Raw genomic sequence first — 20,000 nt, 5'->3', positions numbered from 1 at the left:
AATACTTTTTTTGCTGGCCATAAAAGCCGAACACGAAACAAATAGGGGTGATACATTACTAGGGACAAGTAGGGTGTTGGACAATGTATACAATACGTAACCTCACCTGGTTATCCCGACCTCTAGATGCACCTCAAAAGGCGTCTTTGTCCTTCTCACTTCCTTCGGTTTACAAAAGTTCGGAGAAGGCCCCATTCATATAGGAGATCCTCACCACATTCCCCCAACATTCAGCAAATTTATTGGTTAGGAGGAAGTGCAGAGCTTCCCTCTCTACTCTCACTTCCCTTTTCAAGTGGAACTTGGAAAAGTCGATGAGGGCTAGGCCGAAGAGGAAAATATCTGTCGTCACCCTTTCAGTTTCGTCCACTACACAACCAACTTCGCCATAGCCATTCTATTACTTTTGATATTTGGTGAAGAATTGGATTGTATTGTTAGGCCAAATATTACATGCTGTATTTCTGGGATTTGGGATGAAACACAGAATATCAAACTGAACTGAACTGCTGGAAAGATTACAACACAATGTTTCATTTGTTACAATACACTACATTTTTTCATTCATTTTAGCCCCATAAATAAGTAATATACGCAACAGCCTAGTACAGTTAAGTTGTCATATAAAGATATGATATTCATCGACTCGTGGACATTTTCCTTGCTAGCGGAAGGATTCCTGGTAAATTGAAATATAGGGATAACAAGGAAAAACTTGTATGAAGTTAATGCTTGTGAATATGATTATTATTTTAGGGGTTATTATTCTCTTAAACACTTTCAAAAGAAAATGCATTAATCACAGCTAAATTTACAGATTGGTTTGATTTCCGAACGTCATCAACTCGTTCATTTGTTGGATGGGTACAGAAGAAGAAAGAAAGGATTTTTTGTTTTCCTAAACTAGAAGTAACAACAGTTTTATGTAATAAGGTCGTTGATGGAAAACATGAAAAATCATATGAAAAAATAATAATTCTGCATTCTATGAAATTAAGAGAAATACTCTCTTAGTGAAATACACAGCTGTGATAAATGGAATAGAATGACATTTTGTTTAAAAAAATATAGAAAACTGAAGAAATATATTTCAGAGAAAAAAAATGAGTAAATCTGTAATTTCAATATTTGAAAAAAAAAAAAAAAAAAAGAATTTTAAAGAAAATTATATTAGAATCAAGATATAAAAAGATGTGACGAGACATTATCAATCAACAGCATTAGCAACGAGAACAAAGACAACGACAATAACAACAACACCGCCTCCACTACCACCACACCTACCACCACCACCACACCACCACCACCACCACCACCACCACCACCACACCTACCACCACCACCACACCTACCTTCACCACCACCACCACCACCTCCACCACCACCACCACCACTACTACTACTACTACTACTACCACTACTACTACTACTACTACTACTACTACTACTACTACTACTACTACTGAATATATGATCACCGAATATATATCGATATATATGACGATGAAAATTACAGGCATATTGGGTTGACAACTTGTCATATTCTATAGCGAAAGTACATGTCTACGATAAATAATCAGACGAAAATAAAACTTGTACACAGGGCACACACACACACACACACACACACACACACACACACACACACACACACACACACACACACACACACACACACACACACAAACACACACACACACGCACACACAAGTACACACGCAAAACAATCAAATAAAACAACAAATATAGCTTTGATGGCCACAGAAGTCACCAACAGAGACGAGTCTTCCCGACAACTAAAAATGTATGCACGCACTCATGCAAACACACTGACCCAGACACAGACACAGATATAGACACATATACATGCATACACACACACACACACACATACACAGAGGCTAGGAATTCTCTCTCTCCCCATCAAGGAAATATATATATATATATATAAAAAATGATTGTTAAAAAAATTGACCAATAACTAGCTTTCTACCAACTTAGAAACTTTTGAAATCCATATATACTAATAGATTGCTTGGCCATTGGAGAAATAACAATATTTCATCAGATCAACTGGAAAGAAGGCAACTTATTGAAGATTTAAGTAACGTAGAAAAAAAAAAATAATAAATAATAAAATGAAGCAAAGCCAATTAATCATGACATGGATTGATTACTGAAAAAAACAAAAACAAAAAACAAAACAAAACAAAAACAAAACAAAAATAAAACACAAAATATAACAAAGATAAACAAATACATAAATATATAAATAAATAAATAATATGAATATCAATCAAGGAAAAAAAGGGTCAGCGGGAAAAAAATCCTACCTCAAGCTATCTTAATACGGTGATCTTAGATACCGAAGACAACGACCATAAAGTAAGCAAAGCCAATATTAAGGCAATATATCAAGCACGTCACAAAATAATGTGTGTGTCTCTCTCTCTCTCTCTCTCACTCTCTCTCTCTCTCTCTCTCTCTCTCTCTATATATATATATATATATATATATATGCGTGTGTGTGCGTGTGTATATATGTACGTATGTACATGAAAGCGCATACACAAGCATATCCTGGAAAACAGAAAATTACAGCTCAATCCCCATGGGAAAAAAGGGAATATTTTTTATCTTCTTGAAGTGGACTCTATTATCATTAATATTCTGTCCATCTTTAACACCATTAACTAATTTGATGAATCAAACCAGACACAGCTACAAGTGTTAGGAACAATCTATAAATCATCTAAAATACATGCATACATACATACATAGATGCATGCATACATACATACATACATACATAAATGCATACATACATACATAAATACATACATACATACATAAATACATATACTTATGTAAATATAAATATACGTATGCGTATTTATATAGATCAATCGATATATATATATATATATATATATATATATATATATATATACAGATGTACAGCCATACATACTGTATAAATATATATATATTTATATACAGACATAAAGGCATACAAACTGTATATATATATATATATATATATATATATATATATATATACATATATATATATATATATATTATGATTATTATGATTGACCGTTGACTGAACACTATTCAATTTTTTTTCTCCGTGTTTTTCTCCTTGTCTCCGTATTCTTTCTGTTGAAGAGCGTAGCTCGAAACGTCAAAGACTTTCCGTATTCCCGAGCGTCATACTAATATATAATTTTGTTATTTACACCACCTGTCCTCGTCTGTTGTTATTTTTTGTATATTCTCCTATATATATATATATATATATATATATATATATATATATATATATATATATATATATATATATATATATATATAGATAGATATATTATACGTATGCATTTATAAGGATTTACATGTATATAATATATATATATATATATATATATATATACTGATACATGTGTGTTAATATGTAAATATATACAGAAAAACGTACATATAAATGCACATGCACATATATAGTCATTTATATATATATATATATATACATATATGTATATATATATATATATATATATATATATATATATATATATATATATATATATATATATATATATATATATACACTGTCACACATGTATGTCGATATAAGTGTGCCTTGGCTTAATTACAGCTAAAGCGTATTTCCCAAGTTATCAGTATATCAGTAGCCGAATAAAACTATTCGTATTTAAATATCTCCTCCAGCATAGCAGGCTAGAATAGAAGCAATCAGGTGCCTTCATAAACTCCACCCATTATTTCAATTTATAATTGTCGTATTCACACCAGCTATCCGCTCTCAAAAGACGTAGTCTATTAGTTCAAATTGATACCATCAATTCGCTTACTTCACTATCATTTTACAATGACGAGGCTTTCCTACCTCTTATCCGTAGTCTTCTTCAACATCTTCAAATTCAGTATCGCTTCTGACCCCGTACCCCACCATTTGCCACGCCTCACTCAAGCATAAAGCGTGTGTCATGCCGGTTCCACCCGGCCATAAGCGATACTCCTCTCTCAGTTCCTTCAGCCTTTGCACCAGGGTCACCTTTATGATCTCCACAGCTATCTGCGGAGGCCATTCGGGATCCCGTGTACAGGCCATTTGGTTGCCTGAGTTAATCCGTCGCTTTGTTGAACACCATTTCTTTAGCCCCGGGTAACTTTACCAAATTCCACTCTGTTGAAGTATTGTAATCAAGCTTCTTATCTGTAAATAACATATTCCATTGATTTCACCAGTTTCGAGGGCTCCGAGAAAGTTCATAGGCGTTGTGCATTCTTCTGTATACCAAATTCATAAAAATATAGTTAGTGCTAGAAAAGAATCATACACGAAAATTTGATAAGTAAGGATATATTTTCACTTCATAAAAGCCCATAATCATGAAAAGGAAAAGTATTGTAGAAGCGTTTGGTGATTTCGTTTAGAGCGGTAGCATTCATTTTTAAATGCAACCACTGCTTCCCCTGCAAAAAATATATATGAGACCGGGTCACTTATTTTCACCAGGAGTATAACTTACCTCTCAGGGGCTCATCAAGCTAGCTTAGTACTCCGTTTTGAGATTACTGTCAGGGTTAAGATAATAGGTATGAGCACATTTTCTGTCCTAGTTATAAACCACTGCGGCAACATAATGTTACATGAATTCAACAGCTCGGATAAGAAATCCAGAAATCTGACCTTCGGGTTACACATCAGTTGTATTGAAGTTTGATATTGATAGTATATTCTTTATATAGACATTGATCGAATGAGGCTGTCGACAATTGAAGAATTTATATATAATAACTGTATAGGATCTTTATACAATTCTAGAATTGATATAAAATAACCACATCGGATCTTTGAAAAAGCACACTAGGAAGGAAACAAAGGTAGGCTGGTAACATAATATAAGCTAAGAGGGACAAAAAAAAAGAAATGGAAAAAGAAAAAAAATTGTTTTCCATCATGTATTAAAATACACTGAGCAAATAAAACATGGTGTAGGCCTATAATGAAAGAGAAAAAAAAAAGTTAATCTTAAACAACAAAGGAAACGTGGAAAATATATTCACTATCAATAAAGAGAAATAAATTTTGATGATCAGAACCCAGCAACAAGAGACAGAGCATATGTACGCCCGTGCGCAAGCCAACAATGATAGAAACACTCTTGAATATAAAATCGTACAATAAAGATTTGATTATAGCTGCTACACTAGATCAATATTTGGCCACGAACAACTTACCAAACACCAAAATAATAAAATAATATGCAATGCTAATGGCAATTGCAGAATGTGCAGTGAACAAAGAAATATAACACAAAGTACTGAGATTTCTAGTCATCTATCACGTCGATAATTGTAACAAAGCTATATATACATGAGTTATTAATCGTTGTTCTTTAGTACCAGTTTAGTCCTAACTGAGAAGACCTATGATGAAAGGCAGTCTAACCGTGACTATCTCGACATCTTAGTAAAGGAGGTCTATACTTCATTTTCTAGTGTGTCATACCTTAAACTTCTGTGTGGTTTGAGGGCAATTTAACTTATATATAATATATAACATGTCATATGACTACTTAGAGCCTCTTTCTTTTGTGGTGGGCGTACTAGTCAGTTTCGGCTCAGCCCGTATTTGAGAAGAGATTTTAACGAAGGCATTCTAGCCATGACCATCATATCGTTTAAGAGCGTCTAAGACGACATCATCTAATGTGTTACTAGAAATGTCTCTAAAATCCTCTTCCAGCGCAGCTGGATGTGTTTTTAGAGGGAAAAATTGCTAGATTTATCAGGTCGATAAATAAACTATATTAACTAATTGCTTTTGCTCGTAGTGTTGTTGGTTGAAATTGTGATGGTAGTGGTGGTGGTGGTGGTAAGGGTAGTATTGTTTAGCCTCAGGATGATGTCGTCTTAGACGCTCTTCGCGAGAAAAGATATGTGATCACTTACGTTCCGGCATTGTCCATTCCGTCTTCTATTAAAATATAGTCTATCAAGTACAGCATTATCAAATTGTGGGTTTCAATAATAATAATAATAATAATAATAATAATAACAATAATAATAATAATAATAATAATAATAATAATAATAATGATAATAATAATAATGATAATAATAATAATAATATTTGCGATCATAATATAGTGGCGAAAGAATTTGACAAGATCAGTAAATATAAAGACTTGCTAATAGAAATTGAAAAAATGTGGCATCTCAAGGCGACTACCGTACCAGTGATTGTAGGATCTCTAAGAATGATAAAAAAAGGTACTGAAACCTATTTGAAAATGATACCAGGCTTACCATCCCAACAGGGAGTGCAAAAAATCGTGTTAACTGGAACGACTCATGTACTGAGAAGAACATTATCCTTGTGAAAACAACATCCATTCATGAATTTTATTTATTTATTAATTTTTTTAAAATACATATTTTTACCTGTGAATTTGCGTGTATAAACTGGGAATGCATACAATGAGTTTCTCTGCCCTAGGTGTACGGAAAACACCCGGCGAGAAATGCAAGAAAATTTGAAGAAAGAAGAAAACAACAACAACAACAACAACAACAACAACAACAACAACAACAACAACAATAATAATAATAATGATAAATTCTAGATTTTATATAGCTTGCAGACAATTGATCTCTTTATCACATTGTATAAGACAACTAGGTGTAATCTGGGAAATAACAAAGCAAAACAAGCAAAGAAATAAACTAAAAACACCTCTCGCAAACAACAAACAAAAACCTACATCTGAATAAATCGATTAGTGACCAAAGGCAATACACTTGATTAGGATCCCAAAATTAGGGTTGCAATGCATAAATCCTTCTTGTCCAAGTAAATCGAGAATGAATCTCTGAAATCGTTTTTGTCAAAAGATTGACATTAGCTATAAAATAAAAATATAAAAAAATGAACAAATGAATAAATAAAAAGAGAAAGAAAATGATTAAAAAATGGGAGAAGACGAATAGGCTGATTTAATGCAATCAAACGGTCCGCTAGATATAGCAACCAAATTTACGACAAATCACAGCCTGTCGCTCTCAAATAGCAAATATACATTGGTCATGTCAACCTAAATGAAAGATATTTGGAAACAAAAAAAAAAACAAAATGGTCCTAACTAGAACTCATACCACCATAGATAATTCTTTTTTGGGGGTGGGTTGGTAAGGGAACGGTGGATCTCGATGCAAATTAAGCTATAAGTAACAGTGTGTAAATATTGGGTAGTGTACAGAAAAAAGCCGAAGGCTACCGGAAGCACGCGAGTCCACATTGCCTGTAAATATAACAGGCGTTCTACAGCAAACAACTTACAGTCATAGTTTTTCTGGATCAGTTCTAACTTGGAAATCCCCATCAACAGCAGCAACAACAAGCCAATAAAAGAGTTTGTATATGACCACTCCACGTGCTAGAAAGAGTAGTCAGAGCTTTATATCAAACAATACATTTATCTTTGACCTTTTACTTTTTCATTCATTAGAATGTGGCCATGCTGGGGCACCACTTGAAGAACTTTTAGTTGAATGAATCGACCCCAATACGTATGTATTTTAAGTCTGTTACTTTTTCTATCGGTATTTGTTGTCGAACCGCTAGTTTACGTATACGTGAACACAGCAGCATCGGTTACCAAGTAGTGGTGGAAGACAAAGATAGACAAGACAGACACACACACACACACACACACAACAGTCTTCTTTCTGTTTCCGCCTACCAAATCCACTCACAAAGCTTTAGTCGGCCTGAGATTATACTAGGTGATATTTGCCCAAGGTGCCACTCAGTGGTACCGAAACCGGAACTGTGTCGTTAGGGGGCAAGATTCTTACCACACAGCTACATTAAAAAAAATATCAACAACACATTCAATATTGTATTTTTAGATAAAATATGTATGATGTAGAACACCCTCCCCACACGCTCCAAAAAAAAAAAACACCGGATTTTCATGGTTGAACGCCAATAATCCAACGTCTGCTAGATAAGGTCTGACATCTTGTTGAAAGACAACAGCAAAAGAAAGAAATAAAATAATATGAACATCGAAGGAGAGACGATATGATCACTAGACCTACGAGAAATAGCAGACAAAACGCCTTTTATATGACGCTTAAGCGTCTTTAAAGCAGGGTAAAAAGAAAAAAAAATAAAGTAGATGGGAGACATATTGGATAATCTCGCCATAGATATAGTGCGAAAAAGAACCACCCGGAAAGAACAAAACAAAAAAAAATCGACAAAGAAAGGCGAGTAGAAAGGAGGAAAGGAAGATGGAATGGTCATAACAGAAGGCCTTTAATCAAAAGCAACAACATCAAAGACGCATTGGTTGGTTCATTGTATCAAATATTTAAGGTAAAAAAATAAAAAAAATAAAAAAGAAAGAAACCCCACATCAGTGACAACAACATCACAACAAAAATAAGACCAAAAGGACACATAATATTCACCAATATATCTTCTGATATGTCTATTGATCATACGTGGTGAGTGATTAAATATAGTGGCCATATGAGTGCTTGTAGATGTATGTATTTATGTATGTATGTATGTATATGTGTGTGTGCGTGTGTGCATGTGTATACATACAAACATACATATTTACATATATATGTGCACTCTTCAGTTTTTAGAGTTCATAGATTGGTTATTTTTCTGAGTTTTCAAATGTTAATCAATAAATATAGCAAGTAGGACAGACAACCCCCTTTTTTTTCAGAAATCACTAAGTTGAAGGGGTGTGTATGTACGTGCGGTTGTGTGTCTTTACTTTCTGTGTATGTATGTGTGTGTATGAGTGCACACACACACACACGCGCGCACACACACGCACATATATCTACGATTATATATATATATATATATATATATATATATATATATATATATATATATATATATATATATATATATATACATATATATATATAAATATATATATATACACGCACATATGTGAATGGTTTAGTGGATATACATATATCACTAAGCTATGTATATACGTAATATTTATACTTATATATAAATATATATATATATATATATATATATATATATATATATATATATATATATATATATACATATGTATACGAATTATGTAGCTATATATAAGTAATTATATATATATTTATACATAATCTACATTATATATAGAATATATATATATATATATGGGAGAATATACGAAAAAACAACAACAGACGAGGACAGGTATATATATATATATATACATATATATAGATAGATAGATATATGTACACACAAATACAAAGTCAGACGCACACGAGCATGTACACACACATATATACATCAACATACATGTGGATATATGCCTACATGTATACAATAGCCGCATATATAAATACATGTCTGTATTCACACATACTTATATATGCATATATAAATAAATACATGCATGCTTTTATACTTTCACATACACAAGTATGTGTATATGTGCATTCGTCACTGTGTGTGTTTGAGTCTGTGTGTGTGTGTGTGAGAGAGAGAGAGAGAGAGAGAGAGCGTATATGTGTGTGTTTGTGTTTGCGTTTATATGAGTGAAATGTAATCGCATTGAATAAATAGATCACGTGTATGAAACTCCATCTATCATTACCCGAGTAAGAAAGATAAAGGTATTTGCGCATGACACATGCGCACATTAACACAATCACAAACGCACCAATGTATACACAGAAGCATTTAAATATGCATACAATTGCATTTACTCATACCATACTTACATACATACATTAATAATTCCTCCCAATGTCCCCTGCTCCTTACTCGCCTATACAGACATACGAACGTACATATATACATAAATATATAAATATAGATGCATATATATATATATATATATATATATATATATATATATATATATATATATATAAACATATAAATATAGATATGCATATATGTAAATGTAAATACATAAGTGTATATATTCATGTATATATATTTATATACTTACACACACACGCATGCACGCACATGTGTGCATATATATGTATGTATATATATATATATATATATATATATATATATATATATATATATATGTATGTATGTATATAACCTCCACACGAATTCTCTTGCTTACTTACTTAAATGTATATGAACTGTAAAAAGTAAATCACTCTTGAGTGCCGCTGAGTCACGCCGTTGGGTGTTTGGGACTCGTTATACATTCAGACATACATACATACATACATACATACATATATATATATATATATATATATATATATATATATATATATATATATATATATATATGCATGTTTCTATGCCTGCATATGTATGTGTGTGTGTACATACATACATACATACATACATACATACATACATATATATATATATATATATATATATATATATATATATATATATATACATATACATATATATATATATATATATATATATATATATATATATATATATATATATATATATATATATATATGTAAACGCCACGACAGTCTGCAAGCTTGAACCACCAGGGTTACGGCCATATTAATGTTAAGCTACGAGTTTAGGTCGTAATTCATCAAAATATGAGAAAAAGAAGAAAGAAAATAACAAAAAAAAAATGAAAAGCTACATCTATAGTAACAATAATGACAACAACAATAGCAACAACAACGACAACAACAACAACAGCAACAACAACAATATCAATACAACAGAAAATACGGAATTACAATGAGGCGAAACGTTAAGTTTTCCAGAAAAATGAGGCGAGAGTGAAAGCGTGATAGATTGTGTGAAGCAATGGAGAGACAGGATGAGAGACCGAGAAAGAGAGGGAGAGACAGAGAGAGAGAGAGAGACAGAGAGAGGGGGAGGGAGGGAAGAAAGGGGAAAGCGATAGATAAGGGGGGAGGGTGTATGGAGGGAGGAAGGGATGGGTATTGTATATATATATATATGGAGGGATGGACTGAAATATTTGGTAAATGGTGACCTCCGATGGACAATGCAATTTCTGTGATGTTTGCAATTCTGGTGCAAGACGTAATTTTGTTATGCGTGTCTGTGTATAAAGGGTGATGCGTGTGGGTGTGCGGGTGTGTGCGCGCGCGTCTGTTGTATGTGTGTGTGTGTGTTTGTGCATGTGTGCGTGTGTATGTGTGTATGTGTGCGTGTGTGAGCGAGTGTTCGCGGTTGGTATTTTGTCCCTAATGACTCATACATCATTTCGACAAATTGAGGATATTGTAAGAAGTCATATATATATATATATATATATATATATATATATATATATATATATCTGTATACATATATATATATTTAAATATACTTATGTATATGTATATATATATATATAATATACATATACACATACATATATATATAGATATATTTGAGATATATATATATATATATGTTTACATATACATATATACATACATATATATATATGTGTGTGTAATTATATATATACATATATATATACACAAATATATATATACATATATATATATATATATAGATATATAAATATGTATATATATATATGTATGTGTGTATGTATACGCATATATACGAAACTGTGCGCGCGCTTTTTCACGTGTGCATTCTTACATTTTATTCTAAGATTACACATACATACATACATACATACATACATACACACACATATGTATATATATATATATATATATATATATATATATATATATATATATATATATATATATATATATATATATATATATATATATATATATGTTGTTGTACTTGGGGATGGTCATATTGCCAGTTTAGCCAATAAAAACACACGCACTGTATATTTGGTGTTAATTTGCTTCAGCTTTATATTACATTAATCTTAATCTTATACGTACATACACGTATATATATGTATTTTTTTATTTTTATTTATTTATGTGTTTCAGCCAAGTGGCTGCGGTCATGCTGGTGCACCACCGTGATTTTCACGTTCCTTGCATGGCTCTTCTCCCCCACCTGACATGGTCCAATCAAGAGTTTTGATGGCACATCTGGTGTATAAGAGAATTTGACACAGCTGCCCTAAACTGCGTCTCATTACGAGCCATTGGTTCGTCTGGTATCGTGGAGAGGAAAGCGTCAAGTTTTGTCTTGAAGACCTCCGCATCCATGTCTTGCATGTCTCTCAAATGTTTTGGCAGGGCATTGAAGAGCTGAAGTCCTCTGAAACCGAGGCTGCTGCAGTATCTCGTTCTTATGTGAGATGCAGTGGACGGTACCTTTGGCACCATGCAGTGGCGACCTGTGCGGGCATTCCTGTAGTACTTGATACCAACGTTTGGCACCAGTCCTTCCAGTATTTTCCATATGTATATTATTACATATCTCTCCCGCCTGCGCTCCAGGGAGTAGAGACCTAGTGCCTTCAGTCGCTCCCTGTAGTTCATCTGTTGGACTGTGGCGATCTTTTTTGTATAGTGCCGCTGAATTGCCTCGAGTTCTGCTGTCCGATTAACACTGTGTGGTGACCACAACTGAGAGCAATAGTCTAGGCGGCTCAGAACAAATGTCTTCCATAAAATCAACATGACTTTTTGATCCCTTGTACGGAAAGTCCTCAGTATCCACCCCGCCAGTTGTCTGCACCTTGCTGTCAACTTGATAATGTGCATGTGAAATGATGCATCACTACACATGTTGATGCCCAGATCTCTCACTGTTTGTGGTTCTGGGATTGCAGTACCTCCAGGCCCTGTGTATGCCAGTTGGGAGGTACTTGTCGTCTTGTAGCGCAGTACTTGAAATTTTTTTGCATTGAACTGCATATTATTTTGCTCTGCCCACTCATATATTGCATTTAGGTCATTCTGCAGGCTTACAATATCATCAGGATTCTTTATTGCCTGAGATATCTTTGTGTCATCAGCATAGCTAGTGACAGTGGCTCTCCAAGTGACCGTGGGCATGTCCAAAGGGCCACTATGAACAGTAGTGGCCCCAGAACAGTTCCCTGTGGAACACCGCTCAATATTTGTGTTTCCCTAGATAGTTCTCCATTGGCTGCAACTGTCTGACTTCTACCATTCAGGAAGTCATGCAGCCACTCTCCTAATTTACCAGCTATGCCAAGGTTTCGCAGCTTGTGACATATCAAGCCATGATCAACTTTGTCAAAGGCTTTTGCAAAGTCGAGATATATCACATCAACATTTGAATGGTCAAGTAGCTGCTTCAGGACCCAGTCATAATGCTGCAAGAGCTGCGTGAGGTAGCTTCTACCTGGACGGAAACCATGCTGGGTCTCATTCAGCAAGTCATTTTCTTCTAGGAACGCAATCAATCTCCTTCTGACAATTCGTTCCATGACTTTGTTAATATGTGAAGTCAGAGAGATCGGCCTGTAGTTTCCAGCCTCTGCTCTGCTTCCACCTTTATGGATAGGACATATGGTGCCTTCCTTCAGCTTTTTGGGAAGTTTACCATTTGCAAGGAAACTCTGGAAGAGTATCCGGAGTGGTCCTGCTAATTCTTGTTTACACGACTTTAAGAGGACAGCTGGGAAACCATCGGGGCCAGTTGCCGAATTTGAGCTCATTTCATTTATGGCAGCTATCACATCTTCCTCTTCAATGTCGATGTAGGTAATGGATGCAGTCCCTTTCTGCTGAGTGCTATTGTCAAAGAAATCAGCTGGGTTCTTTATCTGCATGTGACTCAGAGGAGAGGTGAAGACACTCTTGAATTGTGTACTGAGCACTTCACTTATCCATGTGGGATCTGCAGTCAGTGAGCCATTAGGCAGGAACAGGGGTCCTATCTTATACTGCACCGTAGCAGTCTCCTTTGCAAATCTATAGAAAGCCTTGGGGTTTGTGTTTATGCTTTCTACTGCTCTCTTTTCCTTCTCTGCTCTCTCCTTTTCATGGGAGAGTTTAATTTTGTTTTCTATTTCTAACAGTGTTAGTTTTAATTTAGCCCTTTTCCTATCCTCCAGTTCTCTATTTAACTGGTTTGAGACCTTTGTTCTGTGTCTCATAAGGATTTTCCTGTCTCTAGGAATTCTATTGGCATGTTTGCTGGTATTTCTATATGGCACGTATTTGGTGCATATGTCTTGTATGGTTGACATAAAATGACTTAGTTTGAGGTCATTGTCTTGTATAGAAAGGCTGTCATGCCAGTTTTGATTTCGAATCTCTCTGCGAATTGACTTCCAGTCCGCCCCGTGGAAATTCAGGTTGGATATTGCTTGAGTCCTCCTGGTGGGGTGGGTGTCAGTGGGTTGTCTAGGACCATACATAGTTAATTCTATAATGTTATGATCTGAGAAAGATGTGGGCGTTATTTTCACATTATGGATTAGGCTCACATTGTTTGTGAAGCAGAGATCCAAAATATTGCTTCCCCTGGTTGGTTGGAGTATCACTTGTTCCATGAACAGCATGTTGGATAGTTCTAGCAATGATTTTGCCTGGCTTTGTTCATGCAGTGACATCCCAGAGAGGATGTGACCTTCAGGCCATTTAACATTTGGGAGGTTAAAGTCGCCTAGGAAAAGTATATTGATGTGTTGGTCCAGATTTGTCAGGACCTCTTCTATGCGTCTGAGGCTGTCCTCAAATTTACCTTCCTGCTTTGCGGTATTTGGTGGACGGTATGTTGAGCATACAACTACATCAATTTGTTTTATGTGTACTATTAAAGTATCACATACAGAGTTTGAGTGTGATAGTAGTAGTAGGAGTGTGACATCTTCTCGGATGTACATTGCAACTCCCCCATGACTTCTATCCCTTCTATCTGTTCGGAGTACGGCATACTCTGGTATATTTATCTCCGCATCTGCTATATTAGATGTTAATGGCAGAGGCTGTACGTAGAGATCCAGCATTTATAAAACAGCATGTAGAATTACATGAACTTATGACCATGTAGAACTACAGCTGCCAAACTCCCATGTATACACGTGTGTGTATGTGTGTGTACATACATGCGTATGTATCTATATATACGACTGGAGGGAAGGTTGTTAAAAGGTTCCTGGCTTTGAGTAACGGAAAATAGAGGAGGATCTGTTAATTATAATTTTATTCAACTTATTTCCAGTAATACCGATTTGGAACAGAGAAGAGATAGTATGTTGAGCAGTGTAAATCAGACTCCGAGCAGATGTTAAGAGAAAAATAAATATCATTGAAAAAGAAAATACCTCCATTGAGAAATTTACAGCTACTTATCTCAGATTACAAGTTCAGATATATATTGCATCTACTGGGGCACTGGGATATGTAGCAAACTGCCCAAACAACTATCTTGCGGAAATAGGCTTCTCGGAACCAGAAAGGAGAAACTTAATTAGAAGAATATAGATGCAAACTATGAAGGGAACTGCAAAAATATGTAAAACTTTCCAAAAGTTTAGCATTTAAGTGTATAACATCAGGTCTCCATGTGAAACTATATGCATGATACTACATACATAAAAGAAATTATACAAACCTGCAAGTACACGGAATGACTCCAGATATTGCGCATATCCACACGAACATGCACAAATGCCTTGCAGACGCACATATATGTATATATACATACATACATACACACACACACACACACACACACACACACACACACACACACACACACACACACACACACATATATATATATATATTTGACAGGAAGGACAACAAAAGAAAGAGACCTCGATATTATGCAAATAGAGGAATTTATCTGTAAAAATATGTGACACTTATTCAGTAGCCATGATGAAATCCGATAACTGAAGAAATGTTGGCGTGGGCTCCCACCCTGGCATCTGAAACTCGGAGTTTTATCATGGCTACTGAATAAGTGTCACATATTTTTACAGATATATATATATATATATATAATTAAAACAAATTAAAAGGGTAAAAGATTATCAATTTATTAATTTATTAATAAATCAACAATTAATAATTTTTACCAAGCCCTTCGGTATGTAAGCACCATTATCGGTGGAGAACTTATTTAAAAGTTCATATATAATTTATAAACATAATTAAGGAATCAGCAAATATTTGCTTCACCACATACTGAAGTTCAGAAATAGCAGCTAAAAAAGCTGAGACTCCAACAGATAGCATTACTTGTAACTCACAAAGGCAAAAACAAGAAGAAAAAACAATGAAAACTAACCATTCTGAAGATTAATCGTAGACGGGTTTCTGGATTATGAGTGATAAATACTCAATTTCCTTCATCAATACGATATTCCAGTAGTAAATTCGACTATGCCAGCAAACTGTGCATGCATGAACGAGTAACATTCTACATCGACACAAACCTGAAAGCATAACCGAATCTACCTCGGCCAGCCAGTCCACTATCCTTCCCTCAAGAAATTACCATGTGCGTGACAAGCAATACCGCAGAGAATCTGCGTTTACTAACAGGGAGTGAATAATTATTACAAATTAAAAGGGTAAAAGATTATCAATTTATTAATAAATAAAAAATTAATAATTTTTACCAAGCCCTTCGGTATGTAAGCACCATTATCGGTGGAGAACTTATTTAAAAGTTCATATATATTTATAAACATAATTAAGGGATCAGCAAATATTTGCTTCACCACATACCGAAGTTCAGAAATAGCAGCTGATCCCTTGATTATGTTTATATATATATATATATATATACACTACAGAAATAATATTTTCATAAACAAACTCGGAAGGCTCTGGGTATTACGGAGAGAAAGCTACTATGGAATGCTCATAGTGTAATAACTGTATATAATATATATAATAATGATATTTATTCTCCGATTTGAAGCGACAATTTTTAAATATAAGCAAATAACGGAAAAATGATGAACTAACCTCAGACTGAATCGAACTCACAATTCGACGCTTTCATGGCTCCTTGCAAATCTGATTGGCCAAATGCTCACCCATCAATTTCAGTTAAATTTAGTTAATATATACTTAAACTGTCTTGATACTACATAAATAATATTTTTGTAAACAAACCCGAAAGGCTTTGCGAGTTACGGAGAGAAAGCACCTATGGAAGGCTCATAGTGTAATAACTGTACAATAACTGTATATAATATATAAGATAATGATACTTATTCACACATATATGACAGGTTTCTACACAGTTTCCGTCTACAAGACATTGGCATGTTTGGGAGCTATAACAGCAGACATTTGCCCAAAGTGCTACGCTGTAGGACTGTAACCGGAGACTGGATTCGATACCATGCTGTTGTAAAACTAAGTGCTTAACCCCACAGCTATGCTTGCACACACACACACACACACACACACACACACACACACACACACACACACACACACACACACACACACACACATACACACGCACACATGTGTATATACAAAGAGTGGAGAAGCAGAGAATGTCTCATCGATGATAACACCCCGTCTTTGTCTTTCTCGCCCGTTCTCTCACCCCATTTTATCTCTCTCTGTAATATATATATATACATATATATAACACATATTTCAAGTTATTTGTTTTTAATATCATTAATAATAACAACAACAACAACAACAACAACAACAACAATAATAATAATAATAATAATAATAATAATAATAATAATAATAATAATAATAATAATAATAATTATTATTATTATAATGGTGGTGTCTGAGGAGACAGTTTTTAGCATTGCATAGAAACGCAATAAAAAAAATGAGAAATCGATAATGAATTCGCAGCTACGTAAAGTAACACCCACCGGAAGCAGAATATAAAAATTGCTACAATATGTGAAGTAAGTCAATCGAAAATGGAAGAACTGTTATGGAAAATATTTAAAGCAGAATGGGTGATATCTTCACAGATACAAACTGCGAAGGGGTTAATGTTGTTAAGCACAGAGAAAATACAGTAATAAAAATATATTGAGAAAAAAAAAATCTCACATCCTACCCGTTTTACTGTAAAACTCACCCCCATAAATCTAAGAACAAAACTCCCTAAAATAATAAATAAATACATAAATCGGTCGCCGCCCCTACGATAACATCTGGATATGACTTGTACGCAAATTCCTGAAAGCATGTATGGAAAAAAAACCGAGACGGACAAGAAATAATCGATACAATAGAAGATTTCCTTATTCCTTCTGTCTTAGAAGGATAAATAAAATGAATGTATGTACATGTATGTTCGTATGCAGGTATATATATATATATGTACGTGTGTATGTGTTCATGCATGCATATATGTAAATATGCGCGTAGATCATATATAATATATATAAATATATGGACATACATATACAGATATACATATATATGTATATATATATATATATATATATATATATATATATATATATATATATATATATATACATATAAATATATATATATGAATATACATATATAGATACAAATATACATACACACACACACATATATATATATAAGACCATATATATAGACGATTTATTTATATGAATTCTATCTATATCTTTATCTAACTATGTGTGTGTGTGTGTTCATGGATGTCTGTATACACACACATATATTTTGTTATGCATGTGTACATCTCACCCATCTTCCCCCCTCTCTCTCCATCTATCTATATAAAGCACAAAGAACTTTACGTTTTTTAATGACGGAATAATACAAGAGTAAAAACTAAAAAGGAATAAAGAAAAACAATGATAAAAAATACAACGAAATAGGCTATGGAAGCAAAGACAGAACTTGGAGGAAAAAAAACACAGAAAATAAACTAAATAGGAACTTATATTTTACATCAAGGGAAGTAAACAACAAAAGTAACAATAACAGAGCAGCAGCAGCAGCAACAACAACAACAACAACAACAATAATGATAATAATAATCAACAAAAACAGAGCATCAGTAATATATGTCATACTTGATCGAAGAGAGAATATGTCATAAAGAATTATATCAGCTGAATGTGTTGTATCACTCTGGTTTTGATTCTAGAGCGTGGCATATTTACGTAGTGTACTAATAATACAATTCTCCACCATTCCCATTTCAAAATGCACTGTACTACTTACAATCATAGTATAATATATATATATGTATGTCAATATACATATATATACATACATACATACATACTTACATACATACATATATATATATTTATATATATATATATATATATATATATATATATATATATATATATATATATATATATATATATATATATATATATATATATATATGTATGTATGTATATTTACCTATGTATATAAATATTTTGTGATTTCTTAGCCTGTAGTGTTTAGTTTACAAATCGATATACACATACTTACCTGATTTTAATATGGTAAATTTCACTTTGTTTAGGAGCTTGTACAATAAACTTCTGCAAGGCATCACATATATATATATACATATGCAGCTGTTTATATATCTATGCATATGTGTGTTAATATTTATATATATATATATATATATATATATTTATATGTGTATCTATATATGTATATATATACATATGAGTGTATGTGTGCATGTATTTCTCCCAGCGTTCACTATTTTCCTCTCGTTCTGGTCTAACAAGCCTCCATGTTTGTTTTGGTTCGATTTCCTTATATGTCTCCACTGTCATGTTTTTGTTCCCAACTTTGCCCCCCCCCCCAATAAATACTAAATTTAGAATTTATGGGAGCAAGTGTGTTTGAATACTCATATTGTCGTTGAATGCTCGAAATGAGGAGAAGATAGACAGCCGACGACTGATGAAGGGTCCTTCCTCTGTGTTTACTTGTCTTGGATTTTCATTTTTCTCTCGTTGTTTACGTATTTCATGTTGTTTGCACAGTTTATGACGTCCTGTACACAAATATGCATGTGTATATATATATATATATATATATATATATATATATATATATATATATATATACATATATTATCTATTATATATATATATATATATATATATATATATATATATATACAC

Source organism: Octopus bimaculoides, chromosome 16 (genome assembly GCF_046866305.1).
Source record: "Octopus bimaculoides isolate indiv1 chromosome 16, ASM4686630v1, whole genome shotgun sequence".
Classification (NCBI taxonomy): domain Eukaryota; kingdom Metazoa; phylum Mollusca; class Cephalopoda; order Octopoda; family Octopodidae; genus Octopus; species Octopus bimaculoides.
This window is presented reverse-complemented; position numbering follows the sequence as displayed.